The 17438-nt window shown below is 37.8% G+C and overlaps 1 protein-coding gene across 5 annotated transcripts in view; it reads left to right on the forward strand.

Annotated features, from left to right (window-relative positions):
* The window catches only part of LRRC4C (leucine rich repeat containing 4C), a 529928-nt gene that overhangs the window by 26656 nt on the left and 485834 nt on the right, over positions 1 to 17438 (forward strand). For 3 of the 5 annotated variants that reach the window (XM_008056510.2, XM_008056511.2, XM_021711581.1), the window contains exon 2: positions 9683 to 9745. The exons of the other annotated variants lie outside the window; for them this stretch is intronic. The gene's annotated coding sequence lies outside the window, so the exon portion shown is untranslated. The remainder of the gene's footprint in view (positions 1 to 9682; positions 9746 to 17438) is intronic. 5 annotated transcript variants of the gene reach the window in all.

The following is a 17438-nucleotide window of genomic DNA, read 5'->3' on the forward strand; positions in this document are numbered from 1 at the left end:
GACAAGTGCGGGGGCCCACCCCGCGAGGGTCGCGGGAAGTGTTGAAGGAGAGACGGACAGGCAAACGACGACGATATGCCGGACACCTGCTTCTTGAACAGATGACAATTTAATGCTAGTTAATGCAGAGCTTTTATACCATTCTTGAAGGGGCAAGACAAAGAAAACTCGTTCACATACACATCTTTTCAAAGTTACCAGCTAGTGGTCTCAGTAGCAAACAAACCAAGATTCCCCTAGGCCTCCAGACAACGTCTTATTCATAAAGCCAACAATGACACTCTCAGTCCAATGTCCCAAATTACAAATGTTTCAAGAAAGTCTCCCTAAGTGTATATTTCTTTATGTGTCAGGAATATTCTCATCTTAGGCTCTTGTGTTCTTCAGAGTCCTGTGATCGCCTCCCTTGTCCAGATGTCCTCCTTACTTTTCTCTTATCTTGCAGTGCCTGTTTCTAAAGAGAACTCAAAAGAAGCTTTTAGTAATGTTTCCCAGGCCCCTCAAGGTTACTTTCTGTTTTAGCTGATCTGTCATAAAAGTGTCTGATTATTATGTTCTGAGTTCAGTGAAAACCTACTCTATAAATGTTAACTTAGAGTTTTAACTATAGAATTAAGTAAAAACCTTAATATTAATCCTTATCCTAAGTTAGTGAAAGCAGTGTTATAAATCACCTTCATAACTTCTAGATAAGTGCTAGAACTTACAATGAATTCATAATGAACTTATTATAAACTTGTGCTTCTAAAAATCCTTATGTCTAAACACTAAATTACATAATTATAAATCAAATGAGTGGATATACTTATATCATTTATTACCTAAGCAATATCTAGTAACTTATAACCAAGTGAAAGAAAGCATTCTTGATGCGCTTCAGAGTTTAACCCTTGCATATGTTAGAAAAGACCAAGTGGCATAGTGGGAAAAATGGGAAAATAAACCATGATATTTCCAGGTTAGCTGTGATTCTTCGCATAAACATGCCATCTTCTTTCATGACTGCACAGAATTTCTTCAGCGGTATCAACAGCAAAGATGGAAGACAGAAGGGCCTCAGCTGCCCAGGCTCGCTTTGCGGCCAGGGGTCCTCAGCGCACCTGAACTTTGTCATCAGGCGGGCCTCCAAGGCTGGCTCCCAACAGACAAGGGCCAGACACAAAAAAGACTTCAGGTGTCCTTAGAATGTGCCCCTATTGTCTTCAGAATAAAAAGAACCATTAAAGGGATCTAAAAAGAGAACATCAGTGGTCAAGTTTGTGTACTAACAGGCGTGCTCTTGGTGTGCTGAGTCCCAGTCAGACAGTGACAAGGAATAAAGAGCAGCCTGCCTAAGAGCCTGTCGTTCTGATTGGCAGAAGAGATGACAAAGGACAGCTGAAAGAAGAGAGAAAACAAAAAAAGAAAGATGTGAGCATTATAACCTTTGTTTACTTGATTAGATATTGTGGTGTGTGCTCTCCAGATTTCACCTTCTTATCAGAAATAGAAAACCTGTAGAACACACAAGGTGGAAGTTTCCTCCTAGACACTGGGATATCAGAAAGACAGTTGCACAATGAGCAAAAATATTGTCGCTTTATATCCACTCACATTTAATTTAATTAATTAATGTATTTATTTATTTATTTTGAGTTGGAGTCTCCCTCGGTCGCCCAGACTGGAGTGCAACCACAGCCTCTACCTGCTGGGCCCCGGCGATCCTTCGCCTCCGCCTTCCGAGTAGCCGGAATTACAGGCCTGCGCTACCACGCCCGGCTGATTTTTTGATTTACTGTAGAGATGAGGTCTCGCTGCCCAGGCGGGTCTCGAACCCGCGGTCTTAGGCGACCCGCTCACCTCAGCCTCCCAAAGGCGCGGGATGACAGGCTGAGCCACCCAGCCCGGCTGCCACTCGCATTTTATAGTGCAAAGTCTCAGATTTTATATTTTGCTCCCAATGAAAAGAGAAAGTTATACAGTGTTAGGATTCTTGTATGCAAACTTGAATGACCGCAAAGATTTTTTTCTAGATGATCAATGCATGATAGAGAAAGACAACTTCATTGTTTTTAAAATACACATTGTTAACTTCCTAGGTAATAAGTAATGGCTTGAAGGGAGCTGCTGTAATACTGAATTTCTTTTAGCCTAGAGTAAGTCCCCAAAACTTATTCGCACTTCCTCTTTTTATTTGTAGTGCCAGCCTAATATACTATTTCACGTTCCACAATGAAGGTCAGTTTGGAATGGAAGGTTTGTTTTTATTACATTACTAATTCTCAGTGAAACGAATTGAATAAGAGAAAATCAGAGAGCTGTGAAGGGTGTTAGAGTGCTTTTTGTCTACCTCCTTCCTGTCACAGAAGAGCCACTTAAGGCCCAGAGAGGCTCAGTGACTGGCCGAGGCTGCTGAGCTGGGGAAAAGCAGAGAACTCCAGACTCCTTGCTCTGTTTTGTTGTTCTTGATAGCTTTTGGGTTTTGTTGTGGTCCACTACTCCTAGTTCTAATTATTTATTTATTCTAGTCCCCTGTAAATAGTCAATTTCGAACATTTTTTCCCAGCACATAAAACGGGATGAAAAACATAGAGGAGGTTGCACAGAGAGACTCTTGTTATCGCCTAAAGCAGAGGTGGATATGAGGTCAGAGACCACATTGCTGAGCAGAATCAGCTCAGCTCTCAGCTTGGCTTGCTTCTTCGCTTTCACATACGTTTTCCTTGAAACTTCCGTTTTTGACATCTGAGGATGCTACGTATGTAATGGACTTTTTTATTTGTTGGCTGACACACGTATGACAGCGCGTTTGTGCATAAAATGTAAACCACCTGCAACACATAATAACCACCAACAAAGTACACTGTCTGAAGAACTGAATAAACACGTCTTGACACTTCCTATGTATTTTCCAGTCATTCGCCCTACAACACTGAGAAAACGTGTGGGAGAAGCCAAGTTAAATAAAACATTACTGAGCTATCGTAGAATGCTGAATTTTCCTATCCTGAAAAATGTGCACTTCTGCTCAGCAACTTGGAAGAAAAAAAAATATTGATTGGGGGTAAGGTGGATACCAAGTTATCAACACTAAAGAAGAGGCAGTAGGGAGAGGGGAAAAAATTAGCTACAGGATTTGGGGGTAAAAACTATTAAATCAAGAGGAAACAATAGCCAGAAGTTGAGTAGAAAACTGCTAGTTGAGTGGAACTCAACACTCCGTAGTCTTCTAGGGATGGAAAAGCAACTGAGAATCGTTTCCCAGAGTTCTCTGTTGACAAAGAAAATAAGGATTAATTCAGTTTTAGTTGGAAAGAGTACAAAATCTAATGGGGATATCGACCATGAAACTTGGAGTGAAGAGTACTGACATCCCATTCTTATATGTGATGACCCTACTTATGGCCCAATCTGCCCATTTACAGATGAAAAATACTGATATCTCCAAATTCTTCCTGCTTTCTTAAAACTTAAGCATCCATGCTATGGCAGATCCTGATTTAAAAGACAGGAAACCAATGTCAAGTTTGATGAAGTCATACATGCACCCAGAAGGTATTTTAAAAATACCTTCAGATACTTCCTAGGGATAGCACAGCAGACTGCCAGACAGGTCTGAAATGGCTTGAGAGAGCAAGAAAGCCTCTCTCTGGTTGTGGACTGTACCGTGATTAGGTGATGGGGCTAGCCAAGGCTTGTGTAGTATATTAGTTGTTCAGGGTGCTGTAAAAAGTTACCACAAACCAGGTGGCTTTAAGCAACATAAGTATTTTCTTTCACAATTCGGGAAGCCAGGCACCTGAAAACAGTGTCAGTGAAGTTGACTTGTTATGGAGACTCAGAAAAAAAATCTGTTCCATACCTCTCGCCTAGTTTCTTCTGGTGGTTGCCACCGGTCTTTGCTTTGCTAGTACTTCCATCACTCCAGTTTCTGCTTCCATCCTCAAATGGTCTTTTCTTGCTATTTCTGTGTGTCTTCTCCTCTTCCCATAAGCACACCAGTCAGATTGGATTGAGAACCCACCCTAGTCTGTATGACTTCATTTTAATTTAGGTAACTACCTCTACAAAGATCCTATTTCCAAAGAAGGTCACATTCTGAGGTTCCGAATGGACGTGAATTTTGATGGAACATTGGCCAGCTTAGTTCGTGTGTTTAGAACTTTGTGCTGGTGCCAAACAAGGGAATCCATAGGTTTTATTACTGACTTTCAGATGTGGGACAGGAAGGGATGAGAGAGAGAGGTAGTAAATTGGAAGCTTTTAGCAGTTAACATCCAACTGAGAGTCAGATTCTGCCTTTCAAAGATGTCTTTTGACCTCTCTGTAAGTTGCACTCTTTGCTTAACTGAGTTTTTTAACAATAAGGGTGACCCTAACATTTATCTGTCAAATGTGGACACTTATGACTGTGAAAATGAGATGCTAAAGGGATTAAAGTTGTTGACTTATCTAAAAAGTCGCATGCCATTTTGTCCTATGCAAATATGATTATATATTCAATCTACCCAACCATAATAAAAAACACCAAATTCAGAAATATTCAAGATATATTTCGGACTAAGAGATTACACAATTTAAGCAAGTATTTCTACAGAGTACTGGGAATCTGATGAGGAGATAAGTGAGCATCAAAATGGCAGAAACCAAGTAGGACCCACAGGAAAGGCTTTGGGAAAGTAAAGAAAATACCACCATGACAAGAATTAAGATTCGAGGTAAGGAACTGGGTTTAGAGATATGGCTCAAACCCATTGAATTCAACCTAGGCAATAACTTACATAAGCCAAGAGTTGGGTTGATGAGCTGTTCCTTGACTAAGCTAATAGGATAAGTTTGAACAAACTCCAGATCTCAGGACAGCTGTGACACAATGAAGACTACAGGGTCACGGGCCTCGTGAAACCCCCTTGAAATCCCCTTTACATCACAAGTATTTGGCAACACCCTTTCTTTGTTGTCTTAAAATAAATTGCATAATGTCATCTAGTAATAATTAGAAACAAATATAGACATCGATCTGTAATAAAAGGAGAAATAAAAGCAAAGCAATTTTTTATCATACACATTGCCATGATAAATGACTGAACTACACAGTAGAAACATAATAGGGCACTCACATACCTTCACCTAGATGGAGAGTTGCTGGGGTGAGACAACTGCCAATGCAGTTCACAGTCACAGGGCCTTAGAACAAGTGCAGGGGCGTGTAATCTCTCAAAATGATGATGAGCTATTGGTAAAGGTCTGAACAAAACAGAATACAGTCTTCCCTTGACCCTTTAGTGGCTTCATTCCTGGGAAAAGCCCATGCATATTTAAAGCTTGCACAAATATTTTGCTTTATATGTAAAACACAATTGATTCCAGCTTTAGATTACGATAAACAGATTTTTCTTCACCAATGTGTGTCAGGCTGGCCACCTGTGTACCCAACGTTCATTGTGACAACCCCCAAATTCCCTAATAAATATCCAGAATGCCCCTGGGACCCATTGAAATCAACAATTTCAAATTTTCACATTTAGAGAGAATGTAGATTCTCTTGCATAGCAGGTGGCTATTTGCAATTTGTAATGTAATTTTTGAAAGTTCTCAATTAAAGTCAGTTTAAACTGGTTCTGTCAGTCATCAAAATTAAAATGTATACAGAAATTAAAATTCCAATGTAGTAGATTTGTAGTAGATTTAAAAATTAAAATTCCAATGTAGTAGATTTATTTAATGCTGTGAATGTACTTCACTCTGCTGAGAAAGGAAGACTAATGTCTGTTGGGATTTGTTTATTTTAAACAAATAGAGAGTAGGATCATATGGTAAATATTGATGAGGAAAAGTCTGTGATGACCATTGGGATGGAGAAAAGGAAACACATTACCTACCTGAAATCTACGATGTTAGTGGTCAGAAGCAATGAACACAAGCTTTATTTTGTAAAAGGATTAGAAATGGCGTTCAGGTGGTTGGAATACTATGTCTACAAACTGGGTCACAAAGTTAACAACAAACACTGATCTACTGAGAAGTTAAGTAAATAGATAGACTTATAGATTGATAAATTAGGCAATGTTAACAGAACTATACTATCTAGAACCAGAAAGTTCTCTGCACTAATCAGACTCTATCAGCTATAAACACACCTCATATTTTTTGTCTCTGTCCCCATTTTATTTATTTATCTATTTTTATTATAAAGATATGGGGCACAATTCAGGGTTAGGTATACAAAAGTTAATTATGCAGGTATCTTTGTTGATGAGGTGTGTCTCTCCCTCCCCTAGCAGTTTCCCTTAGCTGCCCATCCCACTCCCTTCCCTTGACAGTTTCCCACTACTGCCCATCCCTTTCTTATAGTATTATAATTGTCCTAGGTTCGCTTATGAGTGAGAGCATATGGTACTCTGTTCTTTGTTTCTGTGACAGATCACTGAGTATGATCGACTCTAAATCCATCTGAGTTGCTGCGAAGTCCATATGCTTGTCCTTGTTTATGGCTGCATAATATTTCATTGTGTACATGTACCACATTTTAAAAAATCCAGTCCAGCTTCGATGGGCAGCATGGTTAGTTCCATGTTTCTGCTATTGTGAAGAGAGCTGCAACAAACACAATTGTGCAGGTATCTTTTTTGTAGAATGATTTGAGTTCTTCCAGGTATATTCCCAATAGGGAAATTGCTGGGTCATATGGAAGGTCAATTTCTAGTTCTTTCAGAAACCACCACACTGTATTCCAGAGAGGCTGTATTAGTTTGTATTCCCACCAGCAGTGTAAAAGCGTTCCTTTTTCTCCACATCCTCACCAGAATCTGTTGTTTGTTTTATGAATGATGGCCGTTCTTACTGGGGTTAGGTGGTATCTCAATGTGGTTTTGATTTGCATTTCTCTGATGATGATGTGAGGCTGAGCACTTTTCCATGTGTCTATTGGGTGCCTGTATATCTTCTTTTGAGAAGTGTCTATTCATGTCTTTTGCCCACTTTTTAATGGGGCTGTTTGCATTTTTCCTTTCAGCACATTTGAGCTCCTTGTAAATCTTAGTTTCTACATATTGAAGGTTTGTGGTAGCTCTGCAGAAAGCAAGACTGTCTGCATCATTTTTCCAACAGCAGGTGCTTACTTTGTGTCTCTGTGTCACATTTTGGTAATTCTCAAAATATACCAAACTTTTTTTATTATGCAAGTCATTAAATCTAAAATGAGTCTCTTGTAGACAGCATGTAGTCGGATATTCTTTTCCTTCTTTTTTTTTCATTTTCTATTTTTATCTTTTTAGAAAAAACCATTCATCTACTCTATGACTTTTGAATGAGGTGTTAATAAATTTACATTTAAAGTAATTACGATAGGGAAGGACTTCCTATTGCCATTTGTTGTTTTCTGTCTATACTGTAGCTTTCTGTTCCTCCTTTTTTCTCTTGTTATCTTCCTTTGTGTTTCATTGATCTTTTTGATGCTTTGATTCCTTTTTCATTTTATTGTGTGTGTCTTTCATATGTAATCTTTGTGAGTACTTTGGGGCTTACACGGCAGATCTTATAATAATAACAATGTTTTTTGAGTTTTTAAGTTTTTTTTTTATTTTAAAGACATGGTATACACTTCAGGGTTAGGTATGCAAATGTTCATTATGCAGGTGCTCTTGTGGATGAGGTGTGCTCCCCCTTCCCCACTACTGCCAATTCCATCTCCCCACTCCCCACACTCCCTACAGTTTCCTGCTACTGTCAATCCTTTTCTTATAGTATTATGAGGATTGTTCAAGGTCTGCTTAAGAGTGAGAACATGTGATAATCATTTCTTTGTTTCTGTGAGAGATCACTCAGTATTATAGACTCTAAGTTCATCCAAGTTGCTGTCAAATTCATGATTTTGTTCTTCTTTATGACTGCATGACATTCCATTGTGTATATGTGCCACATTTTTTTTATCCAGTCCTCTTCTGATGGGCAGCATAGTTGGTTCCATGTTCTTGTTACTGTGAATATAACAATCTATTTTAAGCTGGTGAGGATAACTTAACCTTAATTGTATACAAACACTCTACCCTTATACCACTTCCTCAGCTGTTTATGTTATTGACATCACAAGTTACATCTTTTTATAGAGTTTATTTATTAAGGTTTTATTGTTACAGTTAATGCTTATACCTTTGTCTTTTAATTTTGACACCAAAAGTTATTTATGTACCACCATTACAGTATTGGTACTCTCTATTCTTTTATATATTTGCCTTTATGGGAAAGCTTTATGGCTTTCTATGTTTGTGTGTTGTTGTCCAGTAATTTTTTATTTCAATTTAAAGAGCCTTCTTTAGCATTTATTGGAAGGCAAGTCGAGTGATGATGAACTCCATCAGCTTTTGTTTATCTGGAAAAGTCTTTATTTTTTCTTCGTTTGTGAAAGACTGTTTGCCAGAGTGTAGCATGTTTGCTTAGCTGTATTCTACTTCCAGTACTTTGAATACATCATTCTGCTTCCTTCTAGCCTGCAAAGTTTCCTCTGAGAAATCCACTGATAGTCTTATGAGAAGTCCCATGAATAAGAAGTTGCCTATGAAAGTAACAAGTCACTCTCTTCTTGCTTCATTTAAAATTTTCTCCTCATCTTTGACTATTAACTTTTTATTACAATGTGTTCCTTCACATCTTTGAATTGATACTCGTTGGAAGCCACTGGACTTCGTGAATCTGGATGTCCATTTTATTTTCCAAATTTGAAAAGTTTTTGGTCATTTTTTTTTAAGTAGCTTTCTTCTCTTTGCTTTCTTTAGGACTCTCATAATGCGAATATTGGTCTACTTGATTGTGCCCCGTAAGTCCCTTAGGCTTTCTTCATTCTTTTGTCCTAATTCTTCTGTTGTTGCTCTTCTTCTTTTTCTTCTTCTTCTTCTTCTTCTTCTTCTTCTTCTTCTTCTTCTTCTTCTTCTTCTTCCTCCTCTTCTTTTTTTTGTTATTCTGACTAGATAATTTCAATTGATCTGTACTTGAGTATGCTAGTTATTTTTTCTGTTTGATTGTGTTTGCTGTTAAATCCCTCCAGATAATTTTTTTGCTTCAGTATTTGTATTATTCAGCTCTAAAATGTTGAGGGTTATATTTTCAAGCTCTTTAACGACATTCTTATTTTTCTCACGTACAATTTTTCGAGCTTGTGAAGTATCTTTATAGTGGCTATTTTGAATTAGCTGCCATATAATTTGCATACCTCTTGGTTTTTATGATTAATTTCTGGAGATTTTACTATTTCTTCATTGGGATATGTTTCTCTGCTTCTTTTTATTTCCTGTGACTTTATGTTGGTGTCATGCTTTTAAAAAAACAACCATCTCTCCCAGTGTTTACAGACCAGCTGTATAAAGGGAAAGAACTGCATCATTTAGTCTGGCTGGAGATTCTGGGAGTCTCCCAAACAATTTTTGTGGATGTGTCACTACTGGATGTATGTGTATAAATTTCCAGTTTAAAAGATTTGCTGGTCTTTTATCTAGGAGCTGAAAAAGTTATAAACTATTGCCTTTGTTATCAGTGATCCTCAATTTGATTGTGTGTGTGTGTGTGTGTGTGTGTGTGTGTGTGTGTGTGTGTGTGTGTGTTTCTGTCAGTACTTAGATACAGGCAAGAGAGAAACCAGTCTTTGGGGCAGTTAACTAAAAAGTCTGAGCATTGGACGTATGATTCAGTCTTCTCTTTTCCTCTCCAGGCAGAAGCTGGGAGCTGGGAGTTTTCTCTGAATCCCATGTGATATGCTGAGGGAGAGTCTATGGTGAGTAAATGCCACAACTTTTCCTACCAACTCTGATGTGGCTGATTTGTGCTTGCCTGGATTTCAGAAGACTCTTAAATGCTTTTGTTGTTCTTGTTGTTGATGATTTCTTACTAAAGGAATCAGTCCATGGATTGTTTAATCGGTGTCTTCACTGAAGGAAGGAACACCAGAGACTTCCTGTTCTGCCATCTCGCTGACATTACTCTCCCTTATATTCACATTCTCACCTTGAATATAAAATTAAATTAAAATATAATCCAACAGTGAAAAATAAAATGTTTATTTATATATTTTTTAATCTATCTCTCGCACTTCATTAAGGGGAACTCTTAATGGGAACTCACCTCAAGCCCAGTTTTTCTTAAAAGTCATTTTGCCCCCCAACTCCCTTCCTTATGGTACTCCTGCAGGAGGGCTGGCCCTCCTCATATCTAAATCCTTCACCCTTGATTTCCACAAAAGTATTCTCAGCACTCAGCAGTTCTAGCTCTTTTCATATCTCTTTCCCTTTCCTTTTTATCTTAGCTGCTCTTCATGTTTTATGCTTAGATGACTGCTTGGAATCTCCAAAAACAAAGAGTAGACAGGATCAGGATCCATGGAAAACACCCTTTCTGCCGGGAAATGGGGAATTTGGGGATGGTGTATGGGATGTGTGTCGGAAAGAGGAAGTTGTGCCCTTCTCATTCATACTAATAATTCAACTGTTACGACCGAGTAAGCGAGAAGAAGCTATACCAGCAAGTTGAGTTTAATTAATTTATGAATTTATTAAATATGTGGGTCAAGAGTAGGAACGAAAACTCTTGACAAATTGGTGCAGTTTGTGACAAGCTTTTAGAGGTAAAATTTGCGGCATTGGCTACATAGCAACTTAGTGACCATAGCAACTATTAACTAACGACTTGGCAACCAAAATGGGAACTTCGATTGTTAGGGAGCTTTGATTAATTTCATGTCAGGTAGGTATAACCAGTGCCCAGAACATCCCTGGAATTCTGTCATTAAGATATAGTTTAAGGTAGTTAAAGAGAGAAAGAAGAAGAATCAGTATACAATGGAGTTACCTTGGTTAGGTCATGAACAGAATATAAGAACAAACTATGAAAATGTCAAAGCGTAACATTTGATTTCGGTTAACAAAGCATACAATCACATGGAACTTATGGCAAAGGAGTTCTATAACCATCGACAGGCAACGGTCAGCATAACCTACCCAAAGGAGACAAAGCTGGGGGTCTGTGGTCATGGGAACGTTACTGTAATCACACGTAGGTATTGATTCTTAGGTCAGGCAGGTAACTAAGATGAAAGTTTTAAACAAAATGGAGTAAGCTGGTTAATATTATTACTTTGCTAGTAATTTGATTTAATTAACTGATTTAGCTTATTTCACAACCTTTATTCCTTCTGTGAAGCTTGCCTTTGTTTTTTTTTCTCCCCACTCCCTTCATTCTCACTTTATCCCTGTACTTAATCTTTTTTTTCTTCATTCCACTCCCTTCATTCTCGCTCCATCCCTCTATTATATCTTTTTTTCTTCATTCCATCCAAATGTCTTTTAAAAAAAAATCCCCTATCACATTCTCCCATTTTAGATTCTTTGTGAAGTCAGACAGAATATTAATTAATTAAATAAGTATAAAGCCTTTGTATTGTTTATTTTACTGTAGAGAACACATTTCCTTTTTTAATCACTCTATGGGTTATATTATTTTGCAACTGCTATTTTTACAAGTGATTTAATTAAGGTTGCAAAGCCGGGAAAATGCAAAATAAACTCAAACCAGATTTTATTACAAATCACCTATCCTTTCCACTATTTTATGATGGTGAGTTAGTTCTCAGTAAAGAAATGAAGGATATTTCTCATCTCATATTAGAGCTCATAAATTGTGAGCTCTAATAATTCCTTCTTTATGAGGTTCTTGTGATATATAAGAAAAGAAATATACGTAAGGTGGTATTTTACCCAATATATCATAACTGCTCAATATATCACATTATTTAAAATTACACAGGGTAATAATAGTGAGACAGGGACTTTAAGTATCTCAGAGAAGAGAAGGCATTGGAAGGGATTTTTTACATTTTTGGAAGCTAACATATTAAAGCCTTTTTAGAGGATAAAATCTTAGGTAATATTTATGTTTAAAAATCCCTTGTGATTAATACTTTTTATAGTTCTGTATTTAATATTGCAATTTTAATTTCAGGTTGGGTCTTTATGGTTGAATTGAGATTGATCTCACTTTCTATCTTATATATATTTTTATATGTGATTGAGCTGTAACATACAAACATACATAGTTAGGTTTTATTTGTCATGACTTAAGGTCAACACGCTGATTATTTAAAGAGTTCTTAAACAAAGAGTTATATCGTACTTTTAGTATCTTAAATAAATAGATGCAGACTTCTTACATTGCATTTTATTTTGCTAGATTTTTAGAGTATTTATGTAATTTTATTGTTGATTGTAATTTTTGTTTTTTCTTGTAAGAGCTCCTCTCCACTTCAACCTTTCATTTTCTCTTAGATGCTGTAGTTTGGGAATTTGATAATCACTTGACCGAAATGCGTGTCTAAATTGCAAATAAATTGGCTCTTAGTAAGGGCTTAAGGACCTCTTTTGTGTTGTAGAGTGAATATACTCAATGAAGGCCTTTTCCACCATTCAGAAGCCTTTTCACAGTTTTCGACCATATTCTAGAGAACCAGGGTTGCTCCTAATCTGTGTACACAGTTCGTGTCCGCCCACATGACACTTAGCCACTGTCTTGCTCTGTACATGAGCTTTGCTTTTCGCACAAACTCTGTTCGGATCTGCATTGAATTTTCTATGTTAGCATTCCAAGTTTGTGTCTACACACCTTACATGTTAGTGTTGCTGGGAATTAAGCTCACTTGAATATTAGGACACAAGCCAACACAGTCATAAGATGTGACAGAGGCACAGGAAGCGAGTCTTGGCAGCAAGTGGGTCTTTTCTTGCCTTCTTTGGCAGGTGTTCAGCCACCCACTCTTCAACATACACATCAATCTTTAAGTGATAATTCCTTTGGTAATTATCAAAAGTCATCACTGGTGTAATTTTTGGAGGGAGAATGGTGCCTCAGTGCCTTGATGTTACTGTAATGACATATCGGGTGTTCAAATGATAGTACATGTACTGTCAGTGGTTGTTCTCAGGCTCATCTCCTCTCCCTTCTATTTTCTGGCCTTTGTCTGTGTACCATTCCCTTTACTCAGAGCAACTTGGCCATCTCAGGCAAAAAAATTAATCTCCCAATAATAAAGTGATACGTTGATTTTCTTTTGTCATTGTTGTTTTAAAAGTTCCTCTTGTCTTTGACCTCCATATGATCATTTCTTCCTAGGAAGTCACAGAGTGAAAGGGTAGCTAGAAAAAGAGATTATTCAGGAATTTTGGGGGCCTCTGACCAAAATAACATAAGAAATGATGCTCAGAAGCAGATATGTCATTAAGCTAATGAAACTGAGATTCAAGCTCACACGGTTCTTTTCAAAACCCAACACTGTACCTACTATTTTATATTATTTTATTTAAAGACTTACCAAGTTGGGATAAAATGTAAGTGTTGTAAGATCTAATCCTCACCATGTGAATGGATATTGACCATAAAGACACTTAAATATTTCCTTTCTTTTTCTTCTTCTCCTTTCTTTCAACTCACCATTCCCTTTACTCTTTCTTTCTTTTTTTTTTCTCTCTCTCATTTTCTCCCTATTTGTAATCTTGTGGCTTTTTATTATTTTTTTTCTGTCTTATGATAATTTAAGGTTTTACAATTTAACTCTCATGGTTACAATCAGCGTATTTATCATTTGACTGAAAATATCCAACCTTTGGGACACTAGCATTCATTTTCACATTGGTTCTTTTCTCATGAACACAATTTGCACACTGGGTTTTTCACTATATCAAAGTTATACAGAATACGTATCTCCAGCTGGGACTTCAAATGAGTTTATCAAGAAGAAACCCACAGTATTTGTACCTGTTAAAATATTTTGTGAGACCAGTAGGTTGCAAGAATAAAATTCTGTTAAAGTTCATGAAAGTTAGTTCACTTAATGGTTGTTTGAATGTTTTTTGAGACAGGAAGAGGCATGTTAGCTGTACAGTTTTATATGGTAATATAGAATTGGCCCCAGTGTCAAAGAATAGACTCTCTTTTTTTTTTTTTGAGTTGAAGTCTCACTCTGTCGCCCAGACTGGAGTGAAGTGGCCACTCCCGGCCACCGCAGCCTCAACCAGCTGGGCTCCAGCGATCCTTCCGTTTCAGCTTTCCAAGTAGCCGAAATTACAGGCATGCGCTACCACGCCCGGCTGGTTTTTTGATTTATTGTAGAGATGAGGTCTCGCTGCCCAGGTGGGTCTTGAACCTGCGGGTTCAGGCAATCCACTCACCTCAGCCTCCCAAAGGCGCGGGATTACAGGCTGAGCCACCAAGTCCGGCAAAGAATAGACTGTCTATGTGATATTTAAATATGGTATATTATAATATAAGTATTTTTGGCTGTAAAAAAAAATCAACATGAAATAAAACCTTGTCAAGTAATTCACAACTCATTCAGGAGTAAATACTTAAGTGACTTCTATAAATTGGGACCTTGATGGAGACATATGAATGCCCCATCATGAAAATGTTAGTTATATAAAATAATGTCATTAATGCAAAAATAATTAGATGTGCCCATAGTGAGAGTGATTTTTGAAACTAGTTGGTCATCAGTAATTACCTGGTCTCTTTTTTTTTTCTTTTAATACAGATTTATGTGCCCTATTCCAAACTACTGAGTCAAAACCTCTGAATTTGTAGACATAGGAATTGTAATTTCACAAATATCTACTCATAATTCTGATAATCATCAAGATAGGAGAATTACTGACAAAAAAATAAATCTGTGCCTTTTAGAGGAAGAAGAAATCACTGTCGTTTCACAGAGCCATAAAGAAGGAAATATTTGACCATTGAAGAATTGAGGACAGAGTATTCTGAAGGGAATTATCAGAAGGAGGAATAAAAAAAGTAAGTTTCTGAAGGTGGAAAAGTAAGACATCAGGAATAGTAAATAAATTAGACTCACAAAAATTAATGACACGTGGTGAGAAGCAAAAGATAAAGCAAGTGCTTTAGGTGAAGTCTAGATTGTAGAGAACCTTCATGACAGGAAAGGGGAAAAATAAAGTTTAAGTAGTCAGATGCCACTGAGTGTTTCACGGTAGAACTCCTATTACGAAAGCAATATTTTACAAAGCTGTGTCTGTAAGAGACCCTGAGTTACAGAGGCACTGATGTTGGAATCAGAGGCTAATTAGTAGGCCTATCCAGTTCTGAGTAGCAAAAAATCTAATTTTTATTTTCATATCATATACTAAATGATTTTAATCATGGTCTTTCCATGACCTTTGCATATAATTCCTCATCTTATTTTGATATGTATAAATTTATGATAATATATTCCTAAAAATTTAACCAAATCAAGCATGAAATGTGCTATGCATGACTATACCAAGAGATGATTTCTTGTTTATTCTATCCAGATTTCTTATTTATTTATGGGAAATCTAGATGACCAGGATTCTAGTAAAATTTCCTTCTCTCAGTGTGACCCTGGGCAATACAAAGAGAAAGATCATCCCTGATTTTGGAAGTGTGAAATATCTACCAAAACTGGCAGTGGAGATATCTCCTTATATGTTCTTTTGGATTTACCGGCACAATTATTCTCAATAGAACGAAGTCAGTGGTCATGTAGTTGTCACGGCATTTAGTGTAGAGAGTCAAGAGTGCTAAGGGAGGGATCGTCCCCGTGAACAAATAATTGCTTTTCAAAATGTCAGCAGTGCCCTGCTGGAAAGCACTTAGTAATTAAGTGACTTTGAGTGTGGGTTTGGAGTAAAACAGACCTGGTGTTGAGTTCAAGGTACACTACGATTTCCTTTGTTACCTTGGACAATTGACATAATCGCTGTAAGTCTTATTTAACAGTTTTGTGGCCAAATGCAGTGACTCATGCTTATAATCCCAGTACTTTGGGAGGCCGAAGTGAGAGGATTGCCTGAGTCCATGGGTACGAGACCAGCCTGGACAACTTGACGAGACCTCATCTCTACAATAAACCAAAAAATTAACCAGGCGTGGTGGCGCATGCTCGTAGTTCCAGCTACTTGGAAGGCTGAGATGGAAGGATCAACCAGAGCCCAGCAGGCCAAGGCTGCAGTGGCCATGAGCGTGTCACTGCACTTCAGCCTGGGCGACAGAGTGAGACTTCAACTAAAAAAAAAAAAGTTTTGTTAAAGGGAGTAAAAAGTAATACTTACACAGAGAGGTTTTGTGAAGCAGTGGCATTAAATGATTTAGTATAGTATCTGGAACATACTAAGTAGCTAAGAAAAATTATCAGCGTTAGTGGCCTCTAAGTGACTGTGAAGTTCCTAAATTGAGTCCAAATCTTCCAGTCATTCTGAACCCAGATTTCTTCCAGGCTGATTTTCTTCTAGGTACAGCAATAGGGCTCTGGAGATCAATTATTAAACATCGGTGCTTTTTCCTATACTAAGTGAGAATATGCTGGCTTTGTCATTTTTCATTTGACATCAAGACTACACCCCTAGAAAATTTTGAGGGTCAATATTCCTTGGTATCTTCTCTCTTGGTTACTCTATCTAATAGCCTAATATGATTGCCTTTGTGTCTAAAGGATATTTGACCACCCTAGGCAGAAGCTCTCCTCTTACTCATATGTCTGCCCTAAATTTCCATATGCTTTTTTAACTCGATAAATCCAACTAGTCCTATTGGAAATCTTTGGTACTACTTATATCTATATTCCGTCCTTCATTTATTTATTATCCCATCAAATGCTTACTGGATACCTACGATATGCCAGATATCATTCTAGACATCATTGATAGAACCCTGTAAAAATAGGCATGGTGTCTGTTCTCATCTTCTAGTGGAAGAAACAGTGGAATAGCATACCAAGTAAATAAGTAATCTAAGGTAATTTCAGAGAAGAAAAACAGGGTTTAAAAAATGAGACAGGGTATCTTGATGGAGAATATCAAGATAGAAGTGGGGCAACATGGTTCTTAGAAAGGCCCTTCTAGACGGGCTCGGTGGCTCAGCCTGTAATCCGCGCCTTTGGGAGGCCGAGGTGAGTGGATCGCCTGAGCCCGCGGGTTCGAGACCCGCCTGGGCAGGCGAGACCTCATCTCTACCATAAATCAAAAAATCAGCTGGGCGTGGTAGCGCATGCCTGTCATTCTGGCTACTGGGAAGGCTGAGGCGGAAGGGTCGCCAGAGCCCAGCAGGTCGAGGCTGCGGTGGCCGGGAGCGGCCACTGCACTCCAGTCTGGGCGGCAGAGTGAGACTCCAACTCAAAAAATAAAAAAAATAAAAAATAAAGAACTTAGTCTACAAAAATAAAACTGCATAAATACATACTAAAGACTCAAATGATATAAGACAGTAAATAAAAACATGAATCTTTGAATGTGGGAATAGCCAGTATAAGTTTCATAAAATATGTTTTGTAAAAGATGGGGGATTTAGGCTTATGGCACGGATGGCATAGAACATTCCACATTCCAGTTGGCCTTCATAATAATAGGACTGCTTATTAAGCCCTTTCCTTTGTCACCTGGAATTTAACAGCT

This window comes from Carlito syrichta, unplaced genomic scaffold, assembly GCF_000164805.1.
Source record: "Carlito syrichta isolate Samal-C Ts95f unplaced genomic scaffold, Tarsius_syrichta-2.0.1 Scaffold302385, whole genome shotgun sequence".
In the NCBI taxonomy this organism is placed as follows: domain Eukaryota; kingdom Metazoa; phylum Chordata; class Mammalia; order Primates; family Tarsiidae; genus Carlito; species Carlito syrichta.